Genomic DNA, 11,232 nt, shown 5'->3' on the forward strand with positions numbered 1-11,232 from the left:
AAGGGAAAATTGGCTTGTCCGTCTTGCAATGCAGACACAGACTCTAATTGGTTGAAATATGGCCGAAAACATTGTTACATGGGACATCGTCGTTTCTTACCCCTAGATCACATATGGAGAAGGAGGAAATGGTTGTTCAACGGTAGAGAAGATCATCGCAGGGGACCAAGGGAATTTGGTCCTGAAGAGATTCAAAATCAATTGCAGATGATTGGGGATGTTCAGTTTGGCAAATCTCATAGGAAGAAAAAACGCACTGCTGAAGAGCTGAACTGGACAAAGTGTAGCATATTCTTCGTGTTACCTTATTGGTCAACAGTGCGACTTCGGCATAATTTAGATGTTATGCATATTGAGAAGAATATTGCCGACAACATCATATTCACTTTAATGAACAGTCCAGGAAAAAGTAAGGATAACATCAATTCAAGGCGTGACTTAGAGCTTTTGGGCTATAGAAAAGAATTACACTTGAGTTGGCATGGTGATCGTGTAACAATGCCACATGCACAGTACACATTAAACGTCGAGCAAAGGAATAAATTTTGTGAGTGGTTGTCTGATATCAAATTTCCAGATGGGTTCACTTCCAATATCTCGAACTGTGTATCTCGACGTGACTGCAAAATCTCAGGGTTGAAAAGCCATGACTGTCACGTTTTCCTTCAAAGACTATTCCCTATTGCTGCTGGGGGGTATTTAAGAAGTGACATTGGCTTGGCTTTCACTGAACTTGGTACTTTCTTCAAAGAGTTGTGCGCTCGAACACTCGATGTCTACCGCCTGGCCCAACTCCAAACTAATGTTGTCACCATTCTATGCAAACTGGAGATGATATTCCCTCCTTCCTTTTTCGATGTTATGGTCCACCTAGCTGTCCATTTACTCCGTGAGGCCAGACTTGGGGGTCCAGTACAATATAGGTGGATGTACCCATTTGAGAGGTATCTCGGCAAATTCAAGCGGTATGTTAAGAATAAAGCCCGCCCAGAAGGTTCAATAGCCGAGGCTTACATTCACACCGAATGCTTGACATTCTGCTCCATGTATCTCAAAGATATTGAGACGAGGTTTAGTCGATCGGACCGCAACATTGATGCTGACGAAGAGGGCACGTTAGATGGGTTCAATATTTTCAACCAGAAAGTTCGTCCCTTGGGTATGCCTTCGAACGTGCATTTAGAAGATAAACTATTTAGGGCAGCCATCTGGTACGTGCTCAATAATTGTTCGGAGATTGGACCTTATAAAGAGTAAGCATTAACGAGTCTACTTAAAAATCCTCTTTCATTCTATACAATTTGAGCCTATGAACCCAGTACCATCTAACTTCAATATGTTGCTTCGCCTCGATGCAACAAATGCAGGGAACACTACGATAAATGTAAGGTGCAACACCCAGATTGCATCGAGCGCACGCACCAAACTGAGTTCCCAACTTGGTTTAAGCAACGTGTAAGTTCTTATCCACTCCTATGTAAGATGTGCTGCTATAGCTTTCATTTTATATGATTTGGATCTAATCGAAAATAAACGTTGTGAAATTTGCTTTTTTAAATATATAGATCCAGGAACATCGAACCTCGCATACACTTGATGTGTCCGCTGATCTGTACGCGTTAGCGTGCGGGCCTGACCGTTGGGTTGCAACATACGCTGCTTGCATAATAAATGGAAAAAGGTTCCATACGAAGCAGCGTGAACTTCGCCGTCGTACACAAAATTCTGGAGTGGTGGTAACTGGTGATGAGGCCACAAATAATTTGGACTTCTATGGAGTGGTTAATAATATTATAGAGTTACGCTACATGGAGTGGCGTCGGGTGTACCTGTTTGAATGCGATTGGTTTGATGTTGGTGATCGAAAACGAGGGGTGCGGGTGGATGACCATATGATTAGTGTCAACATGAACAGGACTTGGTATAAGGATGAACCATTCGTGTTGGCGAGTCAGGCTGATCAATGTTTCTACATAAGAGATTTAAGGGCGAAAGGGAATTGGGGTGTTGTGCAGAACTATGCAAATAGGAATGTATACAACATTCCGCCACTGCCGAGAGTTCTTGAAGTACTTGATGGGGAATCAAGTACTCCTGATGCCGATCAAGAAGATGAGTCATCATATTATTATGAACCAGTGCAGTGTGATAACACAGATCAAGTGGCAACTCAACTGAATAGGCCTGGTATACTACCTAGCCATGTAGATGCACGAGAAATCATGGATCCGGTTGGTCAACGCATAGATTCAACAGGCTTTATCAATGATGACATGATCACTTCTGAGTCTGGAAATGCGGCCAGTGAGGGCGAATATTCAGATGAAGAGGACCTATCAACAAATGAGGGGGAACATTCAGATGAGGATGGGCACACAACATCTGATGAGTCTGGCGACCTATAAATATAACCCAGGAACTTCGTTCATTTAAGGTTGAGATATTAGAATTCTTGTTCGAAATTTCCATGTGTATATATTTGAATCTGACAATATGAGATTGACTTTGAAATTGGTATGTGTATATGGACAGTTCAATATGAGAAGGAGTGAAATATATGTTTTGATTTATTTTCTTACTACCATGAAGAAAATCATTTTACCTGGCTCGAACTACGTATTATGCGAACTCATATATTTCTTATTATGCAAGTAGCAAACAATCTTGAGAGTAGTATTCAAGTTTTACAACATCTATACCTAAATTAAATAGTATCTAACATGTGATTTAATTTGCTTCAGGTTACGTTCAATATTGGGAGGCTGTGTCAACTGGGATGCACTATGCCGTATCAAGGTATATATACCGCCATATCTGATCAGTTATTCGTTTGTCTATTTAAAGTCTCATAGTGTAAGGGTTAGTCTACCTAAAAGTCACTGAAAATGGTAGATAAATTTGCTTGTTTACGATAAGGTATGTGCATATTGCGATTATTTTGTATCAATTAGGGCATCAATTTTATCCCACTATGCCCTTAACTTGTACTCGTGCAGGTAATCAGCCGGGGCCGAGTTCAAGAGGTGGAGGCAGACTTCGAGGCCTTCGAGGTGGAAGGCGTTATATCCCATACTCAGGTCGTCACTGCCGACCACGCGGTGCGAAATTATCTTCATATCATAGCACGGAGGAGTGTAATCAATCCTCCTCGGATGACTCAACACAGCCCCCAAGTCCCCCACCATGCGTTGTGGCAACTCACGCGCCACAACCTATTCAAGAACCCCAACCAAATACTGATGGGGAACAATCACCTACTGGAGAACAAACTGGTGCATGTTTTTCCAAATCTTAATTTTGAAAGCATTAGCATGTTTGAATGTGTCATTAAGTGTGAATATTCCACTTTACACTTTAAAATACTAATATATTGTACCTTAAAATACAGCTGCAGATGCCCCAGTGGAGACCGAAGGAACGCAAGAACAGAGGAGACGAACTCGTGGGCCATCTAGATGCATTTTCTTTGACAAGCTAAGGAAGAACGGGAAAGTGATGCTGAAGATAAACGATGGTGAGACAGCCCCATGTTGTGAACATGCTTCTATGTTCACAACACGAGTATCGTGGATTGTGAAACAATACTGTGACATGAGTTACAAGCGTTGGTCGGATGTGCCACCAGCGATTAAAGAGGAGCTCATTGACCGTGTTCGGGTAAGTAAATCAATTAATTGTCCTTGTTTGGGGTGTTGTTTATGTAGTATAATCATCGCCTAAACTACCGAGATGACACATTGATTGTTTGGATGCTGCCTTATGTAGAGTGACTTTGTGTTGGACTGGGATCGCGAAAACCACCGATTGACGGTGACAAAGGCTTTACGTAAGCGCTTCAACTCCTTCCACCATGACTTGCACAAGATTTATGAATCCTATGGAAGCCACGCAGAAGCGTTGGCTAATGGAACTAGTCTGGTGGACCCCATTGTATGGGTTAAGTTGTGTGAAAGGTGGGGCAGCGATGCCTTCAAGGTACAGATAGTCTTTCTCACATATTACCCATATAATATGTATATGGGTAATATGTCTAAATATTGTGGTGGAAAATCTGTTTGTCTATTATAAGTAATTGTTCCCTATTGTGTATGACAGGAAATTTCAGCTAAAAATCGGGAGAACCGAAACAAGCAGGCCATTAATCACACATCAGGACGAAAATCATTCGTCCGATTACTTGAGCAAAAGGTATGTCTAAGGGAAAACAATATTTTAATTTTAAATCTCCAAGTAAAAATGCACTTTACTTGGAGATTTTAGTGACAATATTACTTTACTGACAAGCTAAAGGTGGTTACTCATAGCTTTGTTGTTCAAATGTCACATGGTTCATACAAATGACAGCGCAATGAGAATGGGAATTTGGTCGACTTCTACAAAGAGACGCGTTGGTCGAAGAAAAAGAATGCATTTGTCACCGATGCTACAGAAAGTACTTATGTGAGTAGTGCAGGAACAGCCGTTGGGATCTATGTTTCTTTCTATACTGTCGTGCATGCCTTAATATAGCACTAGCTGATTATTTGTCAATAATCGCTGCTTTCTCAATGTGCAGAAGGAGATGCAAGGTAGGTTGGATGGCCTAGGACCAGAGCAACGTAGTGATGAGGCAGCAGCGACTGTCTTTAGGGAGGTTCTTGGCCATCGACCTGGATATGCTCGGGGACTTGGGGAAATGGTCATCCCCGAGTCAAGTAGACAACGTGACAAAGTTGAAATGCAACAATACATGTCTGAGGCTGACAAGCACAAGAAAGATGCTGAACAATATAAGAAGGATGCTGAGCAATATAAGAAGGATGCTGAGCAATATAAGAAGGATGCTGAAGCTTACAAGAGTCAGCTGGATGCAATGAGGACAGAGATGCGGGAGCTGAGGGAGCATCAGATAGAAAATGACAAAGTGATGCAGTCTTTCTTTAGGGCTTTCCCGTCGTTCACTGAGTCAGTTCGACAGACTCAGTGTAACGATTCCCCCGCCCCATAAGGGGCTTCTCATAAAAGGGCACATTTTTTGAGTGGTTTTTTGTGACACCGGGGAGGCATGAGGTTTTTGTACTTACTCTATAAAAGGGCAGTTCATAAGGTTGATCAAGGGTGTCGATGTGTTGTGCCTTTGGGTGGTTTTTGTACTTACTCTATACGACACTGGGCTATATATATATAAATATATATATAGTATTATATATATTTATGTCAATCTTGGATCTATGTCTACACCGGGGATCTCTTCGATCTCTCATGGTCTGCAAATGAGGTTAGTATCATTTGGAGTTATCCACCATAAAATGTACTTGTACAAGTGAAGTGTTAAATATATTTCTAGCAACTTTGTTTTCCGAACCCGATGAATAATTCATTGATAGTTTTATACATAATTCCTTTTTTTTTTTGATATATTTGAATCACAGAAGGCTGACATTCTGAGAAGCTTCCTTGAGATGAAGGAGAAGTAATAAGACTAGTTGGAAGAGAAGCTTAAGGCTAGAGAGAGAGAGTAAGTTCCGACACCTTTTCCCTGCTTAGTAAAGGTTTACTTACAACTTGTGTTTTATTTTTTCCCCGTGTAAAATGACATTGGGATTCTACAATTATGTATGTAGTTTAACTAGCTTTGTCGCTTTGGAAATTCTAGTAAATATGACTACTTTTGCACTGATCTCTCTCTCTCTCTCTCTCTCTCTCTCTCTCTACTTGAGTAGACCATTTGTGTAATAGCATGTGGGAATCTGTATAGCTTAAAAGGCTTTGAGGGTTGGACTGCATTTTGTGGTGGTATTGATCCTAGGGTTTGGGTGTATAGAGAATTATTGGATTATAATAAAGTTGATTGGAAACGCAAGCATGGTTGCTTATAATTTTATTAATCAATTTGTTATGGTTTGCTAAGTAGGAGTGTTACTATGTAATTTGTAAGGCGTTGCAATTTCCCTTTAATATTTCTCACTCTTAATGCATATTCTACTATTTGTCATTTCTAAGAGGAAGGGGGTGCCATTGGGCAACTGATTGAGAAATAATCATGAAGTTTCTCATTAAACTTCAGTTGTCATGTGTGGCAGTGGCTTTCCTTGTTATGTCAAAAGCTTCAAAGGGGATGGTTGCTAGAGCTGAACACCATGCAGGTATTAATATGTACTTTGGTTTCTATACACAACAAGTAATGGATTAAATTATCGTCTGATGATGATTTTCTCCCTTCTACTTCCCAAACATCCAACTCATTTGGAAGAAAATGTGAGGAGGTCGTAGGGAATGGATCAGTTGAGCCTATGAAGTATACTACCGCTCTTTATTTAGCAACAACATAGGAGCTGGACTTTCAGATTTTCTGGCAAGAAAGATTGGAGGCATTGCTGCAGCAGGGCACTATCAACCCTTTCAGATGGAATTTGATGAGGTATGTTGGGTTCTACTTCCTTTCTTGTAGTGATATATTATTGTGTTCTGCATGCTTAGCATCGGATGCAGAAAGTTGGGCTGGAAAACTACTGCTTTTGTTGAATCGACGTGATGAATATGTCATTTTGTTGATTGATGTTGTGGTTGTTAGTTTTTTCAGTAAATTTTTGGATTTTTGTTGTAATGCTCAGTTCTAAAAGTTTCCTTCGGCCTTCTCTATCATATAATAAAGAGCGGATGAATTAATAGATTTTCCATAGAGTTCCTTGATTTAAGTTGTTTTTCTTTCCAGGTCTATTGACCTTGTTATGGTACATATGTGAGTGTTGAGTTGCACATATATATATAAAAGACTTTATATATCTATATATGATCTTATTTTTGTTCCTGGTTTCTTTCCCTGTCTAAAACTGGATGTGTTGCTTAGATATTGTAAATCTAACCCACTTATAAAAAAAAATACTCCAATCCAGCCCCTTTTTTTGTCAACTCTGGAATCCTGATCCTCCACATGTTTTGAGGTGTCAAACATAAGTCTGGAGTGGATAGTGGATAGTGGATACTCCACTCATTTTGTCGAACATATTGATAAAAGTTATCTAAGACCTGCTTCTCGAGCAGGTCTTATCCAACATCATACTACTTATTTTGAAATGTTGATAGGTGTAATGCTCATGATTTCTAATATATTCTTACCATTTGTACAGATGGACAATAGAGGAACTGCTCGACGTGGGCTTAATGAAGGCTCTTTAAAATACACGGCTGGCCAGATTTATACTGATGATGAGCTGACTGGAGCCGCACCCCACATTTAAACGAGGGCTTGCTAAAGTTGGCCATATTGGGTTGTATGGGTGGAGTTATGGTGGATATCTTTGAGCTATGACCTTGGCCAGGTTTCCTAATGTCTTCTGTTGTGCTGTGTCTGGTGCCCATGTAACGGGCTGATTGTGATGCTTATTTATTATTAAGGATAAAAGCTTAGTTTGTATATGAGAATACTAATATTACACCACCCCATTGTAATATATATGAGTTTGGATTTTATTGATGGGCTTGGAAATGAAGATTATGTGTTTATTTTGCATGTTATATTGATTAGCAACTTGAATGAATGAGTTTGGATTATGAATGGTGCATTTAGGAACAACTAAAAACCAGGCTTAGAAAGAAAATAAAGCCCAGGAAAATTAAACACGAATTGAGGTATAGCGGCGAATTAAGTGAATCTAGCGGCGAATTTTTACTCGCCGCTATAGACCACCAGCGATGTAACAGCGATGTACAAATCGCTACTAAATCCTCAACACCGGCGAATATTTAGTCGCCGGAAATACCTTTATGCAGCAGAACGTATATTACGGCGATATTGGAAACTCGCTGCCTTTAATTATATGGCGGCGATATATTAAATTGCCGCCATATAATTACTGTTTGAAAACTAATTCGCAGCGAGTGAAACATCGCCGCATAATAATACTATACCAGCGATATAGTATTCGCTGCTATATACTATCAATAATATGGCGGCGATATATAAATCGCCGACATAGTGATATAGCAGCGATAACTAATCGCTGCATTATAAAAACTACGGCGATTTTTATACGGCGGCGATTTTGGGGAGTGGATGGCAAATATATTTGGCAGCGATATTTCTCATTTATAGCGGCGCGCACTAAACGCTGCGATTAATCTATCGCAGCGTTTAATGGCAGAATCCTATTTTGAATTAGCGGCGATTAAGTTGTGATCAGCAGCGAACTTAAAATCGCCGGTATATTAATCAATGGCAGCGAGTTTTGGTGTCCGTTGCAGTAGATCTAAAGTGGGGCGTTAATACCGGCGAAGTTCCAGCGATTAAAAAATCGCTGGCATATATATATGCCATCGATTTGTTGTATTTTCCCAGCGATTATGTATCGCTGGCAAAATCGTTGAACCTTGTAGTGAATTGTTCTTACGTGAAGGCGTGGATGAAATTAGTAGTGCTAATTCCTTGCAATTTGACATTGGGACAATTAAAGTTGCTACAGACAACTTTTCTGCTGCAAACAAGCTTGGCCAAGGTGGATTTGGTATTGTTTACAAGGTAATGATCAGGCCCAATCGAGTCGTAAATTATGTCATTTTACTCGTCATAGTTAGTTAAATCTAATATCAAGAATGTTGAGGTTATATCTGCTAAATTTTGGTATATTCATATCTTTCAGGGTGTGCTTCCAAATAGACATGAAATAGCTATGAAGAGGTTGTCCAAGGCTTCTCAACAAGGAGATCTAGAATTTAAGAATGAGGTCGAGTTAGTGGCGACGCTTCAACACAGGAATTTGGTAAGGCTCCTAGGATTCTGTTTGGAAGGAAAGGAAAGACTTCTAGTCTCTATGAGTTTGTACCTAATGCAAGCCTTGAAAAGTTCATATTTGGTATATATGTTTGCCATTCCTCTCAAATCCCAAGTTCTATTCATAGTAATTACATTTTAATGGAATTGTCCTGTCTTCCACGTATATTGCTTCAACATGTAATTCATAATACATTTGCATGAATATGCAGATCCAAACAAGAGTGCACTAATGAATTGGAAAATGCGTAACAAAATTATAGAAGGCATAGCTCGAGGACTTCTTTACCTTCACGAAGATTCGCGACTTCGTATTATTCATCGTGATCTCAAGGCTAGCAACATTTTGTTAGATGCAGATATGAATCCAAAGATTTCAGATTTCGGCACGGCAAGATTGTTTGTACCAGATCAAACTCAAGGCAATACGAGAAATATTGTGGGGACCTTGTAAGTAACACCTACAGTTTGTGCCATAGAAACAAACATGAACAAGGAGGTCCTTTAAACCATCTCCAATAAATAAGATGGAATGAACTTCTTAAAAAACTACATGTACCAAAAGCTATGATGTCCTTCAACTTAAACTAATGTTGCTGATAATGTTCACCTACAGCGGATACATGCCTCCAGAATATGTAATGCACGGACAATTTTCAGTAAAATCTGATGTGTTTAGTTTTGGCGTGTTAGTTCTGGAGATAGTGAGCAGTAAAAAAAATAACTCTAGTTTTCAGGTAGAGAATGAAGCTGGCGGCCTTCTAAGTTATGTAAGTGCAAAAATTTTCTTTTTTTATATGCATTTCCTTTTTATCTCAAAGTCCGACCAAATGGTAAGTCATATGATGTTGAAAAAATAAATGAATGTTCTGTGCTTATTGTGGTGTCTCCCAATGTAACCATCCTGCAGGCATGGAAAAACTGGAGGGAGGGGACAACCTCAAATCTTGTAAATGCCACATTAAAGGCAAGGTCAACAACTCAAATAATGAGATGCATCCACATTGGATTATTATGTGTTCAAGAAAATGTGGCTGCCAGACCAACCATGGCTACAGTCGTCCTCATGTTTAATAGCCACTCTATTACTTTACCAGTACCCTCGAGACCTGCATTTCTTATGTACAGCACTAGATCAGATGTGTCGTCCCAATTGGAGAAAGGTGTTGGGGTAAGAAGACCAGATACGCGTCGAAGTAGATCTATCCAAGCCTCAATAAATGAAGATTCAATATCTGAGCTAGATGGTCGCTAACTTCAAATGGAAGCTAGTGGGAATGCAATTCTACAGGTTCAAGATTCTCATCCCCCATCCTCTGTTTTTCAATTTCTTAAGCAACTTCTCTATAAATGAAGATGGTGGGTGCATTGGTGTGTACTTAGGCAGCAAAAATATATATGGTGTCATTTTCTTCATCCCAAATGTTTAGACGTGGTTAAACTTTAAAGTTTCCCTGTAGTAAATGTTGTGATTAATTCCCTCCCCCGATCAAGGAAGGTCATTTTTTCCTTTCTTTTTTTCTTTTTTGTTTGAAATCTAATTTTTGCGATTATTTTCTCAATTTTCTTTTCTAGTAAATTTGTTGATTAAGAAATTTGTTATTTTTTCTTAAAATTCCATATAAAGCATGTGAATTATACATTTCGAACAATTATTCGAGTGGTTTATTGACATGAATGTAAAGACAAATAGAATAATTTTGATAAATGGTGAAAAATTCAGAGTAGAAGGTTCAAATTTTAGAGTTAAAGAGACCGATATATCATCTACTAACTTTCAATTTCTTGATTAAGATGATCATCTTGTTTGTAATGAAAAGTATGGATACTTGTGAGGGTATTTAAATTAGATTTGTGATATTAATTTACCATTTTTTGACAACAAAGCGCACTGCATAGTTTTGCTTGCTTCGTGCTTCAAAGAGACATACAATGGGTGCTTTTGTCGCTGTGCAGAATTACATTTGTTAGTCCATATAATCTAATTTATGGACTTCAGTGCTTGAATTCTTTTAAGACTCGGAATTTTCAGCATCATGAATTTTCATAATTACAAAGAAGCAGCGCCACTACATCCTTCCTATTCTCCTTAAAAACTACGGGAGTCACATATATATGAGTTCAAACCGCTCCTTCGTTGGAATCTTTCAATTTGTAGACTAGAGATGGAAACAACCAAGACTTGTTAATTGGAGAATACTTTTCTTCTCCGTACCTGTTGCTCCCACGGCTTAGCATTATAAGGAATGACGCCAATGGCAAAGCAGATCAGCTACAATCAAGTAGCAAGATTTCAGCAATAATTCCCAAAGCTGCAACATGATGATAACTTAGAAAGTCAAATCTATCTTGTTGTATATTATTAATGTGTAATTTCCTTTATTCTAGCATTCTTTCTATTTTGTATAGTTTCCTTAGATAAATCAGATTGTACATGGTACTATACAGACCATAAATGGTTCTATAAATATAAATGACAGTAC

General features: G+C 39.0%; 1 pseudogene; it reads left to right on the plus strand.

Annotated features, from left to right (window-relative positions):
- Positions 1 to 10,004, plus strand: part of LOC109020408 — a 24,352-nt pseudogene extending 14,348 nt beyond the window's left edge.
- The last annotated feature ends 1,228 nt before the right edge of the window (positions 10,005 to 11,232 follow it).

Source organism: Juglans regia, chromosome 3, assembly GCF_001411555.2.
Source record: "Juglans regia cultivar Chandler chromosome 3, Walnut 2.0, whole genome shotgun sequence".
Taxonomy (NCBI): domain Eukaryota; kingdom Viridiplantae; phylum Streptophyta; class Magnoliopsida; order Fagales; family Juglandaceae; genus Juglans; species Juglans regia.